Source organism: Musca autumnalis, unplaced genomic scaffold (genome assembly GCF_047663935.1).
Source record: "Musca autumnalis isolate F117 unplaced genomic scaffold, ASM4766393v1 scaffold_3, whole genome shotgun sequence".
Taxonomy (NCBI): domain Eukaryota; kingdom Metazoa; phylum Arthropoda; class Insecta; order Diptera; family Muscidae; genus Musca; species Musca autumnalis.
In genome coordinates this window covers 163,028,649-163,053,054 of record NW_027411866.1, presented here as the reverse complement: position 1 = coordinate 163,053,054, position 24,406 = coordinate 163,028,649, and the positions used below count along the sequence as shown (strand labels likewise).

The 24,406-nt window shown below is 39.9% G+C and overlaps 1 protein-coding gene across 18 annotated transcripts in view; it reads right to left on the bottom strand.

Moving 5' to 3' along the window:
* Ypel (Yippee-like) overlaps nucleotides 1–24,406 on the bottom strand; it is a 133,209-nt gene that overhangs the window by 13,122 nt on the left and 95,681 nt on the right. For all 18 annotated transcript variants that reach the window (XM_073975189.1, XM_073975187.1, XM_073975192.1 and 15 more), the window contains exons 3-4: nucleotides 14,316–14,486; nucleotides 4,415–5,318 (exon numbers count right to left, since the gene is read on the bottom strand). The gene's annotated coding sequence lies outside the window, so the exon portion shown is untranslated. The remainder of the gene's footprint in view (nucleotides 1–4,414; nucleotides 5,319–14,315; nucleotides 14,487–24,406) is intronic.

The window sequence follows — 24,406 nt, the reverse complement described above, 5'->3', positions numbered from 1 at the left end:
GTCTGCAACTTTTTTCTATAGAAAAAACCCACAGACCTAGGGGTCTGCAACTTTTTTCTATAGAAAAAACCCAATGACCTGGGGGTCTGCAACTTTTTTCTATAGAAAAAACCCACAGACCCGGGGGTCTGCAACTTTTTTCTATAGAAAAAACCCACAGACCCGGGGGTCTGCAACTTTTTTCTATAGAAAAAACCCACAGACCCGGGGGTCTGCAACTTTTTTCTATAGAAAAAACCCACAGACCTGGGGGTCTGCAACTTTTTTCTATAGAAAAAAACCCACAGACCTGGGGGTCTGCAACTTTTTTCTATAGAAAAAACCCACAGACCTTCGGGTCCGCAACTTTTTTCTATAGAAAAAACCCACAGACCTGGGGGTCTGCAACTTTTTTCTATAGAAAAAACCCACAGACCTTCGGGTCCGCAACTTTTTTCTATAGAAAAAACCCACAGACCTGGGGGTCTGCAACTTTTTTCTATAGAAAAAACCCACAGACCTGGGGGTCTGCAACTTTTTTCTATAGAAAAAACCCACAGACCTGGGGGTCTGCAACTTTTTTCTATAGAAAAAACCCACAGACCTGGGGGTCTGCAACTTTTTTCTATAGAAAAAACCCACAGACCTGGGGGTCTGCAACTTTTTTCTATAGTAAAAACCCACAGACCTGGGGGTCTGCAACTTTTTTCTATAGAAAAAACCCACAGACCTGGGGGTCTGCAACTTTTTTCTATAGAAAAAACCCACAGACCTGGGGGTCTGCAACTTTTTTCTATAGAAAAAACCCACAGACCTGGGGGTCTGCAACTTTTTTCTATAGAAAAAACCCACAGACCTGGGGGTCTGCAACTTTTTTCTATAGAAAAAACCCACAGACCTGGGGGTCTGCAACTTTTTTCTATAGAAAAAACCCACAGACCTGGGGGTCTGCAACTTTTTTCTATAGAAAAAACCCACAGACCTGGGGGTCTGCAACTTTTTTCTATAGAAAAAACCCACAGACCTGGGGGTCTGCAACTTTTTTCTATAGAAAAAACCCACAGACCTGGGGGTCTGCAACTTTTTTCTATAGAAAAAACCCACAGACCTGGGGGTCTGCAACTTTTTTCTATAGAAAAAACCCACAGACCTGGGGGTCTGCAACTTTTTTCTATAGAAAAAACCCACAGACCTGGGGGTCTGCAACTTTTTTCTATAGAAAAAACCCACAGACCTGGGGGTCTGCAACTTTTTTCTATAGAAAAAACCCACAGACCTGGGGGTCTGCAACTTTTTTCTATAGAAAAAACCCACAGACCTGGGGGTCTGCAACTTTTTTCTATAGAAAAAACCCACAGACCTGGGGGTCTGCAACTTTTTTCTATAGAAAAAACCCACAGACCTGGGGGTCTGCAACTTTTTTCTATAGAAAAAACCCACAGACCTGGGGGTCTGCAACTTTTTTCTATAGAAAAAACCCACAGACCTGGGGGTCTGCAACTTTTTTCTATAGAAAAAACCCACAGACCTGGGGGTCTGCAACTTTTTTCTATAGAAAAAACCCACAGACCTGGGGGTCTGCAACTTTTTTCTATAGAAAAAAAACCACAGACCTGGGGGTCTGCAACTTTTTTTCTATAGAAAAAACCATCAGACCTGGGGGTCTGCAACTTTTTCTATAGAAAAAACCATCAGACCTGGGGGTCTGCAACTTTTTTCTATAGAAAAAACCATCAGACCTGGGGGTCTGCAACTTTTTCTATAGAAAAAACCATCAGACCTGGGGGTCTGCAAATTTTTTTTATAGAAAAAAGCCATCAGACCTGGGGGTCTGCAACTTTTTTCTATAGAAAAAAGACATCAGACCTGGGGGTCTGAAACTTTTTTCTATAGAAAAAAACCATCAGACCTGGGGATCTGCAACTTTTTTCTATAGAAAAAACCATCAGACCTGGGGGTCTGCAACTTTTTTCTATAGAAAAAACCATCAGACCTGGGGGTCTGCAACTTTTTTCTATAGAAAAAACCATCAGACCTGGGGGTCTGCAACTTTTTTCTATAGAAAAAACCATCAGACCTGGGGGTCTGCAACTTTTTTCTATAGAAAAAAGCCATCAGACCTGGGGGTCTGCAACTTTTTTCTATAGAAAAAAAACATCAGACCTGGGGGTCTGAAACTTTTTTCTATAGAAAAAAAACCATCAGACCTGGGGGTCTGAAACTTTTTTCTATAGAAAAAAAAACCATCAGACCTTGGGGTCTGCAACTTTTTTCTATAGAAAATACCATCAGACCTTGGGGTCTGCAACTTTTTTCTATAGAAAAAACCATCAGACCTGGGGGTCTGCAACTTTTTTCTATAGAAAAAACCATCAGACCTGGGGGTCTGCAACTTTTTTCTATAGAAAAAACCATCAGACCTGGGGGTCTGCAACTTTTTTCTATAGAAAAAACCATCAGACCTGGGGGTCTGCAACTTTTTTCTATAGAAAAAACCATCAGACCTGGGGGTCTGCAACTTTTTTCTATAGAAAAAACCATCAGACCTGGGGGTCTGCAACTTTTTTCTATAGAAAAAACCATCAGACCTGGGGGTCTGCAACTTTTTCTATAGAAAAAACCATCAGACCTGGGGGTCTGCAAATTTTTTTTTTATAGAAAAAAGCCATCAGACCTGGGGGTCTGCAACTTTTTTCTATAGAAAAAAGACATCAGACCTGGGGGTCTGAAACTTTTTTCTATAAAAAAAAAACCATCAGACCTGGGGATCTGCAACTTTTTTCTGTAGAAAATACCATCAGACCTTGGGTTCTGCAACTTTTTTCTATAGAAAAAACCATCAGACCTGGGGGTCTGCAACTTTTTTCTATAGAAAAAACCATCAGACCTGGGGGTCTGCAAATTTTTTCTATAGAAAAAACCATCAGACCTGGGGTTCTGCAACTTTTTTCTATAGAAAAAACCATCAGACCTGGGGTTCTGCAACTTTTTTCTATAGAAAAAACCATCAGACCTGGGGGTCTGCAACTTTTTTCTATAGAAAAAACCATCAGACCTGGGGGTCTGCAACTTTTTTCTATAGAAAAAACCATCAGACCTGGGGGTCTGCAACTTTTTTCTATAGAAAAAATCATCAGACCTGGGGGTCTGCAACTTTTTTCTATAGAAAAAACCATCAGACCTGGGGGTCTGCAACTTTTTTCTATAGAAAAAACCATCAGACCTGGGGGTCTGCAACTTTTTTCTATAGAAAAAACCATCAGACCTGGGGGTCTGCAACTTTTTTCTATAGAAAAAACCATCAGACCTGGGGGTCTGCAACTTTTTTCTATAGAAAAAACCATCAGACCTGGGGGTCTGCAACTTTTTTCTATAGAAAAAACCATCAGACCTGGGGGTCTGCAACTTTTTTCTATAGAAAAAACCATCAGACCTGGGGGTCTGCAACTTTTTTCTATAGAAAAAACCATCAGACCTGGGGGTCTGCAACTTTTTTCTATAGAAAAAACCATCAGACCTGGGGGTCTGCAACTTTTTTCTATAGAAAAAACCATCAGACCTGGGGGTCTGCAACTTTTTTCTATAGAAAAAACCATCAGACCTGGGGGGTCTGCAACTTTTTTCTATAGAAAAAACCATCAGACATGGGGGTCTGCAACTTTTTTCTAAAGAAAAAAGCATCAGACCTTTTTTCTATAGAAAAAAACCATCAGACCTGGGGGTCTCCAACTTTTTTCTATAGAAAAAAACCATCAGACCTGGGGGTATGCAACTGTTTTCTATAGAAAAAACCATCAGATCTGGGGGTCTGCAATTCTTTTCTATAGAAAAAACCATCAGACCTGGAGTTCTGCAACTTTTTTCTATAGAAAAAACCATCAGACCTGGGGGTCTGCAACTTTTTTCTATAGAAAAAACCGTCAGACCTGGGGGTCTGCAACTTTTTTCTATAGAAAAAAACCATCAGACCTGGGGGGTCTGCAATTTTTTTTCTATAGAAAAAACCATCAGACCTGTAGGTCTGCAACCTTTTTCTATAGAAAAAAACCATCAGACCTGGGGGTCTGCAACTTTTTTTTTTCTATAGAAAAACCATCAGACCTGGGGGTCTGCAACTTTTTTTTTCTATAGAAAAACCATCAGACCTGGGGGTCTGCAACTTTTTTCTATAAAAAAACCATCAGACCTGGGGGTCTGCAACTTTTTTCTATAAAAAAAACCAGCAGACCTGGGGTCTGCAACTTTTTTCTATAGAAAAAGCCATCAGACCTGGGGGTCTGCAACTTTTTTCTATAGAAAAAACCTTGCGGTTTGACATCAGACCCTGAATTTTTTTCCATAGAATAAACCATCACACCACAGGGTCTGGGAAAAAATGAAATTTTAATAAAATACCTTCGAGATCGTTGTATCAATATTAACCTGTATTACTCACTATGAACAGATGTTGATGTGTATTGTTCCTTTTATCGTTTGCTGATATCTACAATTTCCTCCAATGGCAAAATACCCTCACAGACCAATAAAGTTGTTAATCATTGTTCGCTGCTGCAATCAAAGTGACATTTGTTCAGGGTTTTTTCTGTTGGTGGGTCGGTCGGTCGGTCCTGTATTTGGTTTATGCAATTCCACTCCCTAGATGACAATTATTAAAAATAGCTGCACCCACTTGCTGCTAACTACCTCTTTGTCGTGTGCGGTTTTTTGTGTGGCACACAAACTTTGTTTCTCGCTCTCTCTCGCAACACACCTCTAATCGATGTCACTTTGTGTTGACGTTGAATACCACTTTAGTTTAGATTGATGCAACTAGACACTGTCCAGCCAGCTAGACAGACTGTCGCTATTTGCTTTTGTGTTATCTCGCGTACTGTTATGAAAAAACAAAATTGAATGACATCGAAATGTATTTGCGGTTTTTTGTTTTTGGCTTTGTTTTCTGAAAATAATCAAACAAAGGAAGCAATTTTCCTGTAGAGGTTGGTAAACACTTTCCGGTAGATATCCTCCAGCTCTCAATTAAGGCAAAAAATGGTGGACAAAATGCAGTCACGTTATCTCCTTTGTTCCGAAAGCTAAAAATTAATCGGGCTCTTTGTTTCAAGTTGAGACTTGATTACCACCGTTTCTGTTTTGGGTAGATAGATGGTTTCAGAGAGCAGACAATAATTTAGTTTAAAGAAGTTTAAATAACTACTGGGTTGTAAGCTTGGACTGTCTTCAGTTTGAAGTGTTAGTTAGTGACATCAATGTTCCTCTTTAACAGTACATCCAAGTGTGGGCATTTGATATCTGACATGGTCCAATTTAGTTTCACAAACGAAAACGCCCTTTAGAATCTGTAAAAAATTAAATTTAAAATTAGGTTTTATTATAAACTAGCAGAACAGCTGTAGTTAAGTCTCATCTGAGTATAAGTTTTAGTTCTAAAATATACCGGATTGGCCGATAACGTTCCCACCACCTCAAGTAGCTCTGCAAATCGTTTGGCTAAACAGAAGAGAGCATAGCGTAGGTCTTCCCGAGGAAGTACGTTGGTAGAGAATCCTCATCCATCTAGAAAAGAGAATTCAAGCTTATAATGATTAATCTCAAGGTAGTGAACAAGCTAGGAAGGGCTTACTTGCCCCAGAAAAAATCCTGAACTAAATAAGCTCTGTCCCATCTCGATTACCGAAGAGGCAAAATCGAGTTCAATGTGGACATCGACTCCCATAGCCCCTAGAGGCAAAACCAGAAGCTATGTTGAGTTAACCCCACGCCACACAAGCGATTTAAAATTTTTCAACCATAGCATCCTCTCTAAAGTCGAAGGATGCGAAGTCAAGGAAGATGAACAGAAAACAGTTTAAACCAGGAATACAAAAAAACTGAGAAATCTGACCCGGAACCGGCCTTTGTACCTGGGCCAAAACCAGCCCTCTTCGTGAAAGGCCGCGATAAGATAGTCAACGGAGGAACCACACCTTAAGGCTAAGAGACCCAACCCGAGCCAGTAAGTAATTTATTAGGCGTATCCTTGCAACCCACAATTTCTCTTGGCTCAGACCACCTTCCTATTATCGTCTCCGTAAATAGATCACCCGACTTCATAACTACTGAACGCCGTACTTTTCGGAACCGCGGGAAAGCTAAATGGCAAGCGTTCAGAGAACCGGCCTTTGTACCTGGGTCAAAACCAACCCTTCTTCGTGAAAGGCCGCGATAAGATAGTCAACGGAGGAACCACACCTTAAGGCTAAGAGACCCAACCCGAGCCAGAAGCCTAAACCTATAAACCCTCTGTCTATTACCAAAATACTGACTGCAGGAAAGATACCACTGCCAACTAGGACTCACAAGCTAACCTGAGCCGTAAGGTATCTTCCGACTAGCAGTCATCGATAGAGCTGATCTTGATGAATGAAGATCAGTGATAGTAACAGTCTGGTGTTAGGGGACTTCAGTGCCAATCATGAACTTGTGTATTCCGTCTTAGGTAATGACCTGAGTGGTACAGAGCTGGCCGAGCATATTAATAGCTCCACGTGTTGCACGGTGAATGAAGATGCTCCTACGACGATAAGAGGTGATTGCCGCAACTCGCCAAATATCACCATTGCGGCACCAGGTCATTTATTAGGCGTATCCTTGCAACCCACAATTTCACTTGGCTCAGACCACCTTCCTATCATCGTCTCCGTAAATAGACCACCCGACTTCATAACTACTGAACGCCGTACTTTTCGGAACCGCGGGAAAGCTGAATGGTAAGCGTTCAGAGAATTAATCCCCGCTTCAGCGAGCTGCCCTCCCTCAGATCCTCTACATCAGCCGCTCGTTACATACCTGCTGGTCGAATACCCGAAATCAGACCAAATTTCTCAGCAGAGGTGAAGGAACTATCAAATGAGCTTCGTCCTTCGACCTATGAAGACCCAAGAGTTGCAGAACTTACTATTGAAATCAATAGGCAAATAGGCGAACATAAGCGGAAAAAATGGCTAGACCACCTGAAGCAATGCAACATTTTTACAGGATTAAGTAAATTGTGGACAACGGTTAATCACCCTCGAATCCGGGAAAGAAGGATGGCAGAACGGCTGTTACTTTCAACGGCGTGACTGTAACTTACCCAAAGAGGCGCGCTTCTTATTTTAACCTGCAGCTTATAGCGCATCCCTAGAGTGATAGGGCGAAGAGGAGGGTGCTACGCCGTATAAGAAGAGCCCTCCCAGCCGGGGAGGTACCACCACAATTTACGATGGACAATTTCGTTTCCTCATCCGAAACGCGAAATGATCCAAAGCGTTCGGCCCACACGGAATATCAATGGTAAGGCTTAAGCAAATGGATGAACGCGGAGTTGAGTATTATACCTGGAAAGTCGGCAAGGTGGTCCCGCTACTCAAGGCCGCCAGGAGTGCCAGTAGAGATGAATCGTGCACGCTGATTTCTATCGCCAGTAGCCAAGATTCTAGAGCCAGTATTCCTCCCCTTGATGAGAAGCAGTTTCCAGTTGTCCAACATCAGCATGGATTCCAGAAAATGTACAGCACCCCAGCTGCATTACACGACATTTCCACTGATATCAGTAGAGGACTAAACCAGAGCAGGCCTTGCGACCAAACTGTTATGGTAGCTATTGCCCCGTCGAAGACATTCGATACCGTCAATCATGCCAAGCTGTTCGAGGACATAGAGAAGACAGTCGTGTTTGAAACGTTGAATAATTAACTATACGCATGGAAGCCAGTCGTTTGTGGAATTAAAAAAACCGAAGACCCGTAGACCGAAACAGGGGGTGGTATCTCCGGAACTCTTTTACCTCTGCCTTTCTACAATTCAAACACATACCCTCCAGACGCCATAGAGATCAAAATGCATGCGGATGATTGTACGGCATCGGGTCGTATCGTCGATGACATATGAGATAGGTTAAATGTCTACATAGTTGACTTTATTTGAGGAATATTAATACATGCACCGCTAAAGCCATTGTCCCACTGTTCACCACTCGGACGGGTGAAATGATGCTCCTCTTGAACACTTTGTTCTATGGTGTCCTGATTCTGACCACAAACTACCCGAAAATGTTGGTTGCAATGCTCGATAGCATGTATAAGTCGTAAGCGCAAGTCAAAGCTATTGTCATCAAGATCAGAAGTAGGAACAATGTCTGGAAGTCACTGGTCGGAAGCATTTGGACGCTGGCAAAGAAATGTTGTTGACCTCTAATAAACCAATAAGCAGATCTGTGTTAAGCTATGCGGCGGTAGTGTGGTTTACAAATGCCGCCCTGAGTACTGCAACAGGGCGTTTCCTTATGAAACCGGTGGACGAGAACCTACAGGCCAACTGCCTGATTGGCTCGTTGCCCTAGAGGTTCCCGTTTGTACCTTTGGAACTTTCTCTCTAGATCAGCAGCGCCATAGAAATACAACCAAAATGAAAGCATGTGTGAATGTATGAGTGAAACGGCTTTGCCGACAGAGATACCCAGCAAACCAATCGTACCGATATCGTAACGAAATCGGAACAAATTTCGGACGTTACGTCCGATATCTGATCCGAAATCGTAACGATATCTTAACGAAAGTTGTATGAAGTGGTTGACATAATTTCGGAACGAAATGTCGGAGCGAAATCGGATCGATTTCGGTCAGAATTCGCAACGAAATCGGAAGAAAATCCTTGGGAAATTCGGAATTCGAATTTCTTCCTCCGAATTTTCGTACAGATTTCTGAACGATTTCGGAATAATGTCGTATGAAAATCTGAGGTACCTTCCGAACTTTCGTAAAGGTTTCTGAACAATTTTGGAATAATTTCGTATGATTATCGAAGGAAAAAAATTTTCTCTGATGCCTCTTTTTTATTGATAATTTTTTTTTTTATTGGAAGATTATAATTTCAAAGATATCTAATGATTTTCACTGTTGTTATCATTTTGTAGTTATAGTAGAACAATGTAAACTTTGTGTATGAATATGTTGAGTCTTTCAGCACTAGCTTGAATTATTATATGTTGCATTTATATTTAAAATATTTAAAAAATGTATATGCGAATTTTATAACCAACCATTTTGTTTTTCGACAACAAACTAAAATGTTACCTGTTAGATATATACAAAAGGTAGTTGTTGTGCGAAGGGAAAATTGTTTCCGACATATCGTTCCGAATTCGTAACGAAATCGGAAGAAAAACATTAGCAAATTCGAAGGGAAATTTACTTCCGACATTTTCTCCGAAATCGGAACGAAATCTGAACAAATTCCCCTACGAAAAATCGTATAGAAATCGATACGAAATCTGAACGATTTTGCTTCCGAAATTGTTTCGATATGTCGGACATCCGACATTTGGTTTGCTGGGTATATGTACCCTCAGCCTGTGTGGATTGAAACATTTTTTTTTTCAAAAAACTTATGTTTTTATGGTGGGGTTTTCAAAATTTTGGGCTCTGTAAACAGGGCCACTAGGAAAACCTCCGGTAAAAATTTCCAAAGGATTCTCGAACAGACCATAAACCACACAAAAATATTGAACATTTGAACATAAATTAAGTTTGGACCAAATCGGTTACCATTTTAGCGGATATTTTCGAACTTTTGAGGGGGAGATACCGGAAGGAGGAGGACCTATAAGCACCACCTTCGAATTTGATTTAATATTCAAAGAAATATTACGATATCCAAAGTGTGGACGAACGCAGTATTCGATGCGAGCTCTCCAGCCACTACATATGGTGCCATAGGGGTTTTTTACACCTTTCGGGCTGTTTTCTCAAGTAGTATGGACTTGCCCCTGAAAAAAGCTTTTACCGTCGTACTTGAGGCAGCGAGTGCAAGTTGTTTTAACAAAAACCAAAGTGATTCAAGAGCAGGTATTAAAGTGAACTTTTTCGAAATTTTGGGTAGGAGGTACCGAAGGAGTGGACAACTACAGTCCATATTCGAACGTATTCTATATCTGGTAGATATATTAGGATGTGTAAAGTATGGACCAATTCGGCCACTCTCTTCAAGAGTTATCGTACGCACAATTTTTCCGAACATTTTTGAACTTTTGTGGGGGAGGTACCTGAAGGAGTGGACCGATATGGCTTATCTTCGAACTTAAACTATGTTTGGACAAAATATTACTAAGGCCAAACTTTGGACCGAATCGGCAGACCTGTTGGAGAGTTATTTTGCCCTCCAACCTCCTCACACCGTGTCATAGGGGTTTTTTTTGCAACTTTCAGGCTATTTTCTCAGGAAGTATGGCCTTGCCCCTTATACCGTCGTATGGAGGGCAGTGAATACAAGTTGCTAAAGCAAAAATCAAAGCGATTCGAGAGATGTTCCTAAACTGAACTTTTCCAAAATTTTGTGTGGGAGGTACCCGACGGAGTAGACCGATTGAGTCCATATTAAAACCTGATCTAAGTCTGGTACACGCTCCACAATGGGCAAAATATAGACCAAATCGGTTACACCCTTCAAGAGTTATCTTGCGCACAATTTTTTCCGAACATTTTCGAACTTTTGTGGGGGAGGTACCTGAAGGAGTGGACCGATATGCCTTATCTTCGAACTTAAACTAAGTTTGCACAAAATATTACGCAGGCCGTATTTTGGACAGAATCGGCAGATCTGTTCAAGAGTTATCTTGCGCTCCAACCACTATACACGGTGTCAAAGTGTTTTTTTTTTTTTGCACATTTCAGGCTATTTTCTCAGGAAGTATGGACTTGGGCGGCAGTGAATACAAGTTGCTACAACAAAAATCAAAACGATTCGAGACCAGGTCCTAAACTGAACTTTTTCAAAATATTGTGTGGGAGGTACCCGAAGGAGTGGGCCGATTCAGTACATATTGGAACCTCATCTAAGTCTGGTAGAAAGTTCACGATGTGCAAAGTATGGACCAAATCGATTACTCATGTCAAGAGTTATCGTGCGCACAAATTTTCCGAACATTTTCGAACTTTTGTGGGGGAGGTACCGCAAGGAGTGGACCGATATAACCCATCTTCGAATTTAAACTATGTTTGGACAAAATATTACGTAAGCCAAATTTTGGATTCTGAAACAACAATGTTCATAGATGAGAAAAGAAAACAAAAATAACAAAAAAATTGCCAGAGGGCTAATAAAAAATAAATCGCGATTCAAGTTGACATTTTTAAGGTTTTTTTTTTGTTTTTCACGATTTTGCTTGGAAACCGCAAGTCCTATCGAAATGGGTTCATGAAGATATTCCTTGATCTGCCTGATCACCACCATATGGTGATTGGGATGGCTCTTACCAAGCAGATACTGCAACGAAAGCATGTTATTGTGACGCTGTTCTGGAAGGATATTTGCCTTCTTATGTAGAAGGCCCACTGGAGACACCCTGTTGCTGTTCTCAGGGCGGCATTCGGAAGTGTACATACATATGTACATATGTTTGAACATATCGCAAATGTGTTTGTTTCCTCCGCTCTCCATTTAATCCAAGCTTTTATTTTCTTGCTTCATATGTTAAAGACGTTTTTATATTGTCTTCCCATCAGTTAAGATTTCAACAGGTTCTCCAACAGCACTCCATTAAGAAATTGTCTTCTCATAAATTACCGCCAAAATGTTCGCAAATTATTTTATTGTATAACAAATTGTAACAAATGTTCTGTTTTTGGAAAAAGTGATACTGGTAGGGATGTACAAACTGACTTATGTTTTTGTAGGGACCTTTAGCAACTGCTTATAAAATGTAACGAACGGATCCTTTTTCATCACGACTCCATTTGAACTGCATCCGGGTGCTATGTGAAATGTGAGAAATGGATGTCATTCGCTGAATCGCATAAAATGTGGTGAATGGAGTTTCTTTTTCACGACTCCGTTAGAACTGCATCAGAGCATGCCATGAAAGAACAAGTCTACATTGCACTACTTCCAATTAATTTTGCTGGGTAGGTCTAACCGCCTGAGCATCAATGCCAGGCTTCCAGGAGATATCTTCACTATCTGGAGAGAGATTCAAAGGTATAAGCGATAACTTCTAGATTACACTGTGTGTAATTTTTTGAGTCATGTTTTATTAACCATATTCTGACTCCACAGTGTGATATAACACCAAAAATGAGAAGACACGTGTCTCGCCGTTTTTCCCTATCTCATCAACTTTCGCGGTTATAGGCCTCCAAAGGTTTGAGGCTTTGATGTAAAAAGGGTCATTTAGTCAGAACTATGTATATCTTTCAAACCGTTAGGAAATTTGAATTTATCTCAGAGGCAAAGTTGTAGCTCTTGTCTTAAAGAACAAAAATTGTGAACACATATAACCCATCAAACTTCATCTGCAAGGTCAAAATCGCCATGATCAAATTTCTTTTAAAATTTTTCTTTCTTTTTGTTATACAGCTATCAAACCGATCAAATTTGAAGGAAGCAACCAACTACAAAAAATTATCTCAGATCTCAATAAACATCTTTCTAGAATATACGAACCCTGAAGTAATAGGTTTTAATGGTCAAAATAGCAAAACAATTGCGATTTTTATCCTCTTTTCTCGGCTTATGCTCCATAGATACTAAACCGTTCAAAATTCAAGAAAACAATCAACAACAATGGTGTAGCAAAGGCTTCAATAAACAACTTTCTGGAATATGCGAAATGTCTAAAAATAGCAAAAATCTTTTGAAAATATACAATTCTATGGAGCATAAGCCGAGAAAAGAGGATAAAAATCGCAATTGTTTTGCTATTTTGACCATTAATACCTATTACTTCAGGGTTCGTATATTCTAGAAAGATGTTTATTGAGATCTGAGATAAATTTTGGTAGTTGGTTGCTTCCTTCAAATTTGATCGGTTTGATAGCTGTATAACAAAACTTGAGAAAAATTGTAAAAGAAATTTGGTCATGGCGATTTTGACCTTGCAGATGAAGTTTGATGGGTTATATGTGTTCACAATTTTTGTTTTTTAAGACAAGAGCTACAACTTTGCTTCTGAGATAAATTCAAATTTTCTAACGGTTTGAAAGATATAATTCTGACTAAATGACCCTTTTTACATCAAAGCCTCAAACCTTTGGAGGCCTATAACCGCGAAAGTTGATGCGATAGGGAACAACGGCGAGACACGAGTCTTCTTATATTTGGTGTTCTGTCACACTGCGGTGTCAGAATATGGTTAATAATTTTCGTGTTGCACAGTGTTACCAAGCCTATCAAGCAGATCTGAATAGCATTCACCCTGGTGCACTTGCGCAGGCAGTACAAAGGTGCAGTGTGAATTTTGGAGTAAAGGATTACTGTTGAACGGTCTGTTTCAGCGTACGTAAAAATACTTTAAATAACATTTCCAATCGTTTCGTTTGGTATTTTCCATAGGAACAATACAAAACGAAACATAACACACGTTGGCGGAGCTTGCTGTTTAGTTTCGTTTTGTTTACATTCGTGAGTACGAACAAAACGAAAAGCGAAAAGTACTATACAAGAGCAGATATAAAACGAAATAGTACTAAACACATGTGAATAAATCAAAAACGTTTGGTTTGGTGGATGATAAAATTCACTGTGGTATGCTGATCATAACTTATAGGGTTGTTAGGCAATGTGTGTGTATACCTGAATGTGTAATTGACCATAACGGTAAACGTTTGCCAAAAATTCTTTTTGTTTCGATGGTGAATCAAACAACTTGGCAAAGCATAGCTGAAATACATTTCAGCAATTGTACGGTTTTCATCGTTTTACATTGAAAAGTTTGTGGTTTTGTTTTGGTTGTGAGAATGAAACCATTTAGAGAAGCTGAAAAGTTTGTGGCTTTGTGTGATTGGTACGGGAATCGTTTTGTTTGTTTACGTTCATTGATCTGCTTAAATAACTAAGAAGTACAACTATGTAGGCAGTTTTAAAGCAAAGCAATCACAAATTAGAACGATTGTGCATTGACTGGGTCATGTCATTAAAATGACCGTAAGCTGGATGGCAAAGACTGCGATGGAATGAGGGGTTTTAAACGTATTCTTGGTTCGACTAATTGAATAAATGCTCTGCATCGGGCAACCAATGTAAATAAATAAATAAAATATAATAATCTCCCCCTACCAATTCTTTGATTCCGTACAAAACTCATATACCTTATCGATCAATCCGACCATTGTACCCTGATACAAAAATGGGAATAAAATCTTTTTTAAAGCACAAAAACCATTTATACATTTTTGGTTTATAATAGTTTTTTTTTTGTTTTTGTTTTTACCCTGTCGTCATTTGTTTGTGTCTTAATAGCGTTGCAGTTGTATTTTTTTTCTTTTTTGTTTTACTTTCTTGTTATTATTTCTTTGCTAAATGTGATGTGCAATCTATTTTACCTTGGCTACTCCTCTTCCTTCTTGTAGTATATAAAATACACAGACGGCCAGGCAGGCAGGCAACAGACCGATAAACTGATGAGACACTTCACTCTATCACAGGGGTTGTGTGTTTTTTTTTTTTTTTTGCAGTTGAGAATAGGTGTGTGTGTGAAATATATATTGAATTTCCTGAAATATAGTGAAACAGAAACAGACAAAGAGATTACACTTGTGAAAAAATTAAAAAAAGAAAAAAGGTAAATTTTTTGTTTTTATAAAATTACACTAAATTACAACAACGAGTTTTGATCGACAAAATAAAAGCATCACCACATATTTGATGAATAGCCAAAGTAGTCTGGACTGACATACTATGACAGATGTCGGTCGGTCATATGTCAAACATTTCAAATGTTGAGGAGAGCAAAAGTAAAATGTTGCAAAAAAAAAAGTACCGATTTTTATAGTTCTTTTATATCCTCGGCATTTAGGCAAAAGAGGAAAATATGTCTACCTCATCGTAATAATGGTTTTAGAAACCAAGTATGGACGAAATACGTTTCAGACAATTTCACAATTAGGCAAACTTCTTTTGTCACTTATTGAAGTGCTACTAATTTTTAAAGTTTTTATTTGTTATAGTCTCAGGCTAAAGGTAAATCTCTGTTGCCAAAACTGGATGATATCCAGGTTGTTGTTGCAAAAACGCAAATATGGCCATTCGTTTATTTTATTATCTGGCTTTGGTTCCTCTGTAACCAGACTCAAAAATTCTTCAACTTGGTCTTCCTTCACCCATAAAGAGTGTGGACTAGTGGGGTTAGTTTGGCAGCAAAACAAATGCACTATTTCGTGCGGTCTCAATCCGCATGCAGGGCATGTGGTGGGTATTATACCATCAATTCGGGCCCAATATGAATTGGCCAGGATCTTAACTGTGCTTAAACCACTCGTGTTTGCCTTGGAGACTGATGTTCTTCTGATGCGATCGATGGAGGATAGTCTCCGAGTACGGAATTCACACTATGGTTAGGTTTAAAGACGTGGAGCTGTCATACAGACAGCCACTCATCCTGTTAAAGTACTGAAAGATTAAGTTGTAGAGAAGAAAATAGGTGTCATAGGTGGAAGAAGAAAGTACATGTAAAATAGTAGAAATTGAGAGATATCGAAAGATTATAGAAGTTAGGTTTGGAGAAGTGAGTGAGAGAGTTTGCCATGTTATGGTGCAGTAGTTCCTTCTCGCTGAAGCCATATCAGACCTTTGGCGAGGAGAAGCAGGGTTGTTGGCTCGTTTTGACAGAAGGTTGTCAGAGATGGTATCGTGCGTTCCCCCATAATTCTCATTCTACGGGTCACGAGCATTGGGCATCGGCATAATAGGTCTTCGATCATCACCGCCTCCTCCTCCTCATCGTCCATAGTCCACATCGTCATCTCCTTCCCATTTGCAGGACATTGCCCTTACTCTGCAGTGACCAGTGATTACTCCTACAGTTAGTTTCAGATCGGATTTCTACACGGAAAACAGAGATGTGCCTTGGGTACCCTACAACTGGTTTCGATGTGCAAAATCTGACCAACTCTGTCCTGGTATTTTTGTCCTAACTGCCGCATGAAATGGCACAAGTGTGGCTTCATTGAGTTGTCGATTGACTCAGATCGGCAACGCGTCAGTTCATCCGCATTTTCATTTCCGTCGATGTTGCAATTCCCCGGGCCTCCAAAGCCGCAGACTTGATTGAGTGGAATCAAAGTGATTTAAGGGCCGCTTGACTAGGCAACTTAGATAGTCACCGGTCCAGCTATGTCCCCTTCCATGTTTCTTATCAACTGTTCTGCTTTCATGACCGCAAAGATTTCGGCTTGGAAGACACTACAGTTTTCGTTCAACCTGTACGAGAGCCGTAAATTAATGGTATCGCTGTAGACGCCTGCTCCTGTTTCCTTTTTCATCTTGGAGCCATCGGTATATACCTCTATACAGGGTAGAGGTGGAGAGTTGCGGGTCCAGGCCTCTCTGTTGGTATCCGAACATCAATGTCGCCGAAGTGTAATTTTGGTGATATATAATCACTGATAACCTTCGATCCCAATGATAGTCCAGATCGTCGTAAAATAGCAGCGTGGTCATATTCGGAGTTGCACCATGAATTTATGTCCTTGAGTCGGAGAGCGCTATTTGCTGCCAGCTTTGCACCACGAGATTCAGCGGATGAAGATCCAGTAGTACATTGAGGGCAGCCTGTGGAGTGCTTTTCATGGCACCGGTAGTTAAAAGTGATGCCGCTCTTTGAACGGTGTTTATTTTGTGAAGAAAACATGTCTTACTGAATGCATTCCACCATACCAGAGAACAATAAGTTAGAATAGGGCGTACTATGGTCGTGAAGATCCAATGGATGACCTGTGGTTTCAATCCCCAACTCTTACCAAAGCAGTTCTTTCATGAATAAAGGGCTATAAGACCTCTCTTAGCACGTTCTTCGACATTCCTTTTCACGTTTGTTGATGGTCCAGGATAATGCCGAGGTACTTGTCCTGTGGTGAGAGCTTCAGGGCTACTCCATCCAGCGTTGGTAGGGTGAATGGTTTGACTTTTATTTTGTTCGTATCCACACTATACCTTTGTACTACCTGCGGAACTGCATCAGTATGAATGCTATTCTAGCCTGCTTGATAGGCTCATTGATCTAGAAGTTCACGTTTATGCCTTTGAAAGAGAGAGAGGGTAAAATTGTCCACCTGGTCGTGGCCGGAATACTTACGGTGGTAAAGGCCAAACAGCTCTACAACATTTTGATGTGCCGATAAAATCTTCGTCTGGTCTAGTGTCATGTTACCTTATATTTGCATACCACACTGGAGCCGCATAGCTTATCACGACCACCCTATTGGTTTATTTATTTGTCAGTACCCTTAATTACTGTCTGCCAGCGACTTCAGAACATTGTCCTACTTCTGATCTTGCCGCAAAAAGGTGTGACTTGCGCAGAAGACTTAAAGATATTATTGAACGTTACACCCAATATCTTGGAGTATTTAGTAGTTGGAATCAGGACATCATCGACCAATATATTCAGGGGGAGACTCATTTCAGCCGTTCAAGTGGTGAACGGTGGCTGATATTTTCATGTCGTCGACGACAGGACCCTACGCCAAGTTCATACAATCATCTGCACACATTACGATCTTTATGTCGTCTGGCGGGTGTGGAATTTTAGAAAAGTAGAAGTTAAACAGCTCCAGTTAAACACCCCGCCTTGTGGAACACCCTGTTACTTTTATAGGTCTTGGACTTCTTATTTTTCAGTTCTACGAACGACTGGCTATATGACTATCCAGGATTTTAAACACGACTGAAGAGAAGGCTTCAATATATCCTCGAACAACTTGGCATGGTTGACGGTATCGAAGGCCTTCGATAGGTCAAGAGTGCCACGGTCTGCTCTGGTTCAGCCCTCGACTGATATGTATGGATATGGTTGTTGTTGTTGTTGTAGCAGCATGAAACCTATGTAGAAGCATAGGTTTGATGCTGGGTTGGTAGCCGCTGGCCGAAACACTATGGTTTCGGGTCAATCCGGTACGAAAGAACCCGCTGTGGTGGGATTGATATGGTGTGTGATGCTGTTGAGGTGCTGGGTATATCTCGGAATCCATGCTGTTGTTGGGTAACTGTGAAATTGCTTCTCATCCTTGCCTGGACGTTACCATTATCGGGACCACCCTGCAAACTTTCCACGCTTCGGGTACAATATGGGTGGCTACCGATATAATGAGGACATCCATCCATCCAGTGTAACATCGTACATTGTAAATTGTGGTGGTACCTCATCGTCAGAGAGTTTTCTTATACGACGTAGCACAGTTATCTTCGCTCTATCACGCTCGGGGTGCTCAATAAACTGTCGATTGAAATAACACGTGCACCTCTTCGGATCCTTCACAGTCAAGAGCGAGTTAACGATCCATAATTTACTTATTCCTTGGTACCTCATCGTCAGAGAGTTTTCTTATACGACGTTATCTTCTTTCTCTTCTTATCTTTTCTTATACGACAGTTATCTTCGCTCTATCACGCTCGGGGTGCTCAATAAACTGTCGATTGAAATAACACGTGCACCTCTTCGTATCCTTCACTGCCAAAAGCGAGTTAACCGCCATATTTTACTTAATCCTGTATCAATATTGCATTGCTTCAGGTGGTCTAGAAATGTTTACGCTTAGGTCGCCTACTAGCCTATTGACTTTATTAGTAAGTTCCCTAACTCTTGGATCTTCCGGGTTCGAACGACGAAGCTCATTACGCTCATTTGCTAGCCCCCTCGTCACTGCTGGGAAATTTGGTCTGATTTCGTGTATTCGACCACCAAGTATATAGCGAGCGGCTACAGCAGTGATGATATTCCGGAAAATTCTCTCAGCTACCCGAGGATCAGAAGGAATGGGTAGCTTTCTGAAGCGGTGATTAGTCTGAACAGTTGTCAATCAGCTTTTCAATGGTTCAGATAAATACGGCGGGCAGAGGTTATGAAGTCGGATGGTCTCTTAACGGTCTGAGCCAAGGGAAAAAACGAGTTGCCAATACACGTCATTTATCAGACTGAATGCTGGCGAGCTGTGGCGACCTCTTCTAATTCGTATTCGGCGTATTCGTTCACCGTGCAAAATGTGGAGCTATCAATTTGCTCGGTCAGAGTGTACCCCTCTGGTCATTTCCTAGAATGGAATGTCATTGTCTAGGACGGAATGTTAAGGAGACTGCAGGGGTGTCTGGTATTCCGACAACGACGATGATTCCGACGTTGAAGTTAGCGACACGCTGGTACAAGATACGGCGCAGCAAGCTGCGACTTTATTCCGATCGCAGCAGACCAGAACAGCTCCGAAAGTGTACCCATTCCAAACATCCATTACATCTCACTGATTTCCACCATAGGATCTGGCAAATGGAATAAAAGAGCTCAAAGCAGGTATTCCAGGACATATTGCCGCTCCCATGGTGCAAATTGTTGAGGTGACGGCCCCCGGTCGCAGATTACTCCAGGTCAATCCGGTGTATGTTACAAATAAAATATATTAGTTTAAAATATCGAAAGCCTACACTTCTATCTCGAATTATCTTATTCCCAATCGAATCATTTTTTTATACCCTCAGCCTTTAGGCTAAAGAGGGTATTTACACTTTGATACGACCAAAAATGGGCCTCATCGAAATAATGGTTTTAGACCCCAAGTATGTTTGTACGATATCCGTTTCAGACAATTTTGAGTAGATCTAGCAATGTCCGTCCGTCCGTCTGTCTGTCCGTCTGGCTGGCTGGCTGGTGCGTACGATAACTTTCGAACGGATTAATCGATTCGGTTCAAATTTTGGGTAACGAAATGTTTTGTCCAGATTTGATTTAAGTTCGAAGATGGGTTATATCGGTCCACTCCTTCCGGTACCTCCCCCACAAATTTTCAAAAATTGTCGCAAAACTTGTGCGCACGATAACTCTTGAAGGGAATAACCGATTTGGTCCATACTTTGCAATTCGTATAATTTCTACCAAACTTAGATGAGGTTCCAATATGGACTCAATCGGTTTACTCCTTCGGGTACCTCCCACACAAAATTTCGGAAAAGTTCAGTTTAGGACCTGGTCTCGAATCGCTTTGATTTTTGTTTACGCAAGTTGTATTCGCTGTCCTCTATACGACGCTGTAAGTTTCATTAGGGGCAAGTCCATACTTCCTAAGAAAATAGCCTGAAAGTTACAAAAAACCCTATGACACCGTGTGTAGTGGTTGGAGCGTAAGATAACTCTCGAACGGATCTGCCGATTCGGTCCAAAATTTGGCTTTCGTAATATTTTGTCCAAACTTAGTTTAAGTTCGAAGATGAGCTATATCGATCCACTCCGTCTGGTACCTCCCCCACAAAAGTTCCAAAATGTTCGGAAAATTTGTGGGCATGATAACTTTTGAAGGAAGTAACCGATTTGGTCCATACTTTGCACATCGTGAAAATTCTACCAGACTTAGATGAGGTTCCAATATGGACTCAATCGGTCCACTCTTTCGAGTACCTCCCACACAAAATTTCGGATAAGTTCAGTTTTGGACCTGGTCTCGAATCGCTTTGATTTTTATTGCAGAAACTTGTATTCACTGCCCCCATACGACGGTACAAGTTTCATCAGGGGCAAGTCCATACATCCTGAGAAAATGGCCGGAAAGGTGCCAAAAGCCCCTATGACACCTTGTGTTGTGGTTGGAGCGCAAGATAACTCTCGAAAGGATCTGGCGATTCGGTCCAAAATTTGGCCTTCGAAATATTTTATCAAAACATAGTTTAAATTCGAAGATGGGCTATATCAGTCCACTCCTTCAGGTACCTCCCCCACAAAACTTCCAAAATGTTCGGAAAAATTTTGCGCACGATAACTCTTGAAGGGAGTGACCGATGTAATCTATACTTTGCACATCCTAATATATCTACCAGATATAGATCAAGTTCGAATATGGACTATATTTGTCTACTCCTTCTGGTACCTCTCACACAAAATTTTAAATAAGTTCACTTTAGGACCTGCTCTCGAATCACTTTGGTTTTTGTTGAAGCTATTTGCATTCGCTACCTCCATTACGACGGTAAAAGTTTTTTTTTTAGGGGCAAGTCCATATTTCTTGGGAAAGCAGCCCGATAACTCTCGAACTGTTCAACCGATTTGGTCCTACATTTTGTCTTCGTCATATTATATCATGGGCAATACCGGTCCACAACTTTCGGTACTTCTCCCCAATATTTAAAAAATATCACTAAAATGCTAGGACGATATCACAATGGGGCAACCAATTTGGTCCAAACTTTGGATCTCCTAATATTTTATCAAAATTTAGTTTAACTTCTAAAATGGCCCATATCGGTCCTACCCAAGGGTACGTGCCCTACAAAAGTTCAACATTTGTGTCTTAGTGCAGTTAATTCCTAATCCATATTTTTGTCGGCAAGTTCAAATGTCCAAAAAGGGCCACAAAATTCTGAAGATACCTTAAATACATTCGATCTGTCCGGAGGTGAAAGTTTCGCTTCACATTGGCTGAGGGTATACATATATCTGTCGGCAAAGCCGACTGACACTTTTTTACTTGTTAATTTGTATACTACATATTTTGTATGTCAACTTTAATTCGAACTATTACATTCGTCTTAGGTGCCACCGTGGTGCAATGGTATGCACACTAGGGTTATGACTTTTTGACATTTTTTCTCAAAAATGATTTCCTTTAGCCTTCAGGTTAACTTTTGCCTAATAATCACTACGCTATCGTTTATTCCATTGAAATATAAAAAAGTTCACGCACAAATCGATTTTAAAAATATAATTTTTTAAAAAAATTTATGAAATGAAAAAAAAATTTTTCAAAAATTATTTTTTGTTCCACGAATGAATAAATATAAGCCTACTAATAACTATAATAATGTTTATTTCATTCAAATATTGAAAAAGGTCATGCACAAACCACTTTGAAAAAATTTTAAATTTTTTGGTTTTTGTTAATACAAATTTTATCTTAAATAAAAGCGTTTACGACATTTTTACGATTCTCAGAATTGAGGAAAAATTAGTGAGAAATAAATGTTGTCAGTTTAATTATCTCAGTTGACACTAAAGTTTATTTTCAATTGTATATCTTCTTACAGTGACTTCAAAAAATTGTCCATAGTTTTGATAAATTCAAATATTAAAATCATTTTGTGCGTGAGGTTTTTTCACCGAATCACCTTATAATTATGATTTTATGTAATCTTATGGCAAAACTCATCACGCTATGATACAGGGATATGAGGTTGCAAAAAAGTCATAACCCTAATGCACACCCGCCTTGCACACATAAGGTCGTGGGTTCGATTCCCCGGCCAGGCAACATCAAAACTCTTTTCAACGGTGGCAAAATACCCCTCTGTAATGTTGGCGACATTTCCAGAGTATTTCAGCCATGTAAAACTACAAAACTGCTGTCTTAGACACGCCGTTCGGACTCGGCGATAAACTGTAGGTCCCATATCATTGAGCTAATATGAATCGGGGTGCACTCATTGATATGAGAGATGTCTCCCTTGTCCCTTATGGAATGTTTGTGGAACAATTATATATATTACATTCGTCTTTGTAAACAATTTGTCGTTTAGTGTTACAGTTTATTGTGTTTGGCAAAAGAAAACAAACAACCCGTGAGCAGTCAGTGAGATATTATTCGGTTGGCATAAAATCAACAACTCCCAACTGAGATAGTGTTGCCCCAGCCCAGTGCATTTCAACGATTTTCTTTAACAAATGCAATATGCACAGACTCACTCACTTTCACATACATATGTACATCCATGCAAACTTATTGTTTATAATTGGATTTGCAGTTTGTTGTTATTATTATTTGGAGTATGTTCACTCATTCGCCCGTATTATAATCAATTGATTGGCAGAAAAAAAAGAAGAGCCAAATGCAAAAAAGTGGAACCGCCAGAAAACAAAAAAAAAACACATCAGCAGATGCAACAACTTTTCATTGCTTCATTATCAACTGGGCACGACTATGGTAACAAATAAAAAAACAAAAATGGAGACAGTAAGGCATTAATGGTAACCGACAACAGCACCAGCAGCAAAAGTACCATAAAAATTGGAACAAAGGATTGTAAATAATACACTATTAATATGAGCGACAATCTAAATGGTGGGGGAAAGTAGATTTACCAATATTTATGGTGGGTTAAAACATTGTTTTTGTTGTTGATTTTTTTATTATTGCGAACACCCGCTGTTGCAATATGGAATTAATTGAGGAGATAATATAATGAACTGAAAATGTCATTTAATTTATACGAAGGATTGCGTATATTGCATATTGTTAATTCCATGCAAAGACTTAGATCGGTATATCGTTATGTGATGTTACCAGATTGATTTATTTTTTTATTACTTTTTTATACCCTAAGCATTTATGCAATACTCTCGATATTAACTTTCATACGGGCAAAATGTGGTTTTAGACGGAATGTGTTTCAGACTATTTGGTGTTGATTTAGCCATGTCCGTCCGTCTGTCTGTCTGTCTGGCTGGAGCGCACGATAACTCTCGAACGGATCAACCGATTCGGTCCAAAATTTGGCTTTCGTAATATTTTGTCCAAACTTAGTTTAAGTTCGAAGATGGGTTATATCGGTCCACTCCTACCGGTACCTCGCACACAAAAGTTCAGATATGTTCGGAAAATTTGTGTGCACGATAACCGATTTGATCCATACTTTGCACATCGTGAAATTTCTACCAGACTTACAGTGTCGGCCAAAAATAAAGCACCCCCTCAGTACATTTTTTTAAATGATAATTTTTTTAAGAAAACAAAGTAAAACAGTTTTTTTTTATTTTTCTTTTTATTTATTTATTTCTTTGTTATTGGAAAACACAAAAATAAGGATTTCAGAATTTAATAAACAAAAGTTAAAATTCAAAAAACATTTTAGGTCGCAAATATAAGCGGACAAAACTAAAGCACCCCTCAACTTGAGGTACAACAAAAACTATTGATATCAATATTTCGTTGCGTATCCTCTATTCTGGATGACACAATCACATCTTTTAGGAATAGAGGATACACAATTATTAATTATTGCAGGCGAAATAATTGATTTTCGGAAAATTTAGCTTAAATCCCCAAAATACTGAAAATCGGAAGTTACCGTTATATGGGAGCTATACCCAAACGTTGACCCAGGTTCACGATTTTTGGTGGTTATGTTTAGTGACCACTAGGAACCCTAAGTACCAAATTACAGCTAATTTAGTAGGAAAATGTGGCTTAAATATCCAAAATACCGAAGATCGGAAGGTACCGCTCTAAGGGGGCTATACCAAAACATTAGCCGATATTGTTCATATTCATCCAAAAATTATGCTACAGCATCCTCTGGTCAAATACAAAATCGCTTAGGTTAAAAAATTAGCAAAAGAACGATTTTTGGCCGATACTGTAGATGAGGGTCCAAAATGGACTCAATCGGCTCATTCCTTCGGGTACATCCCATACAAAATTTCGAAAAAGTTCAGTTTAGGGCCTGT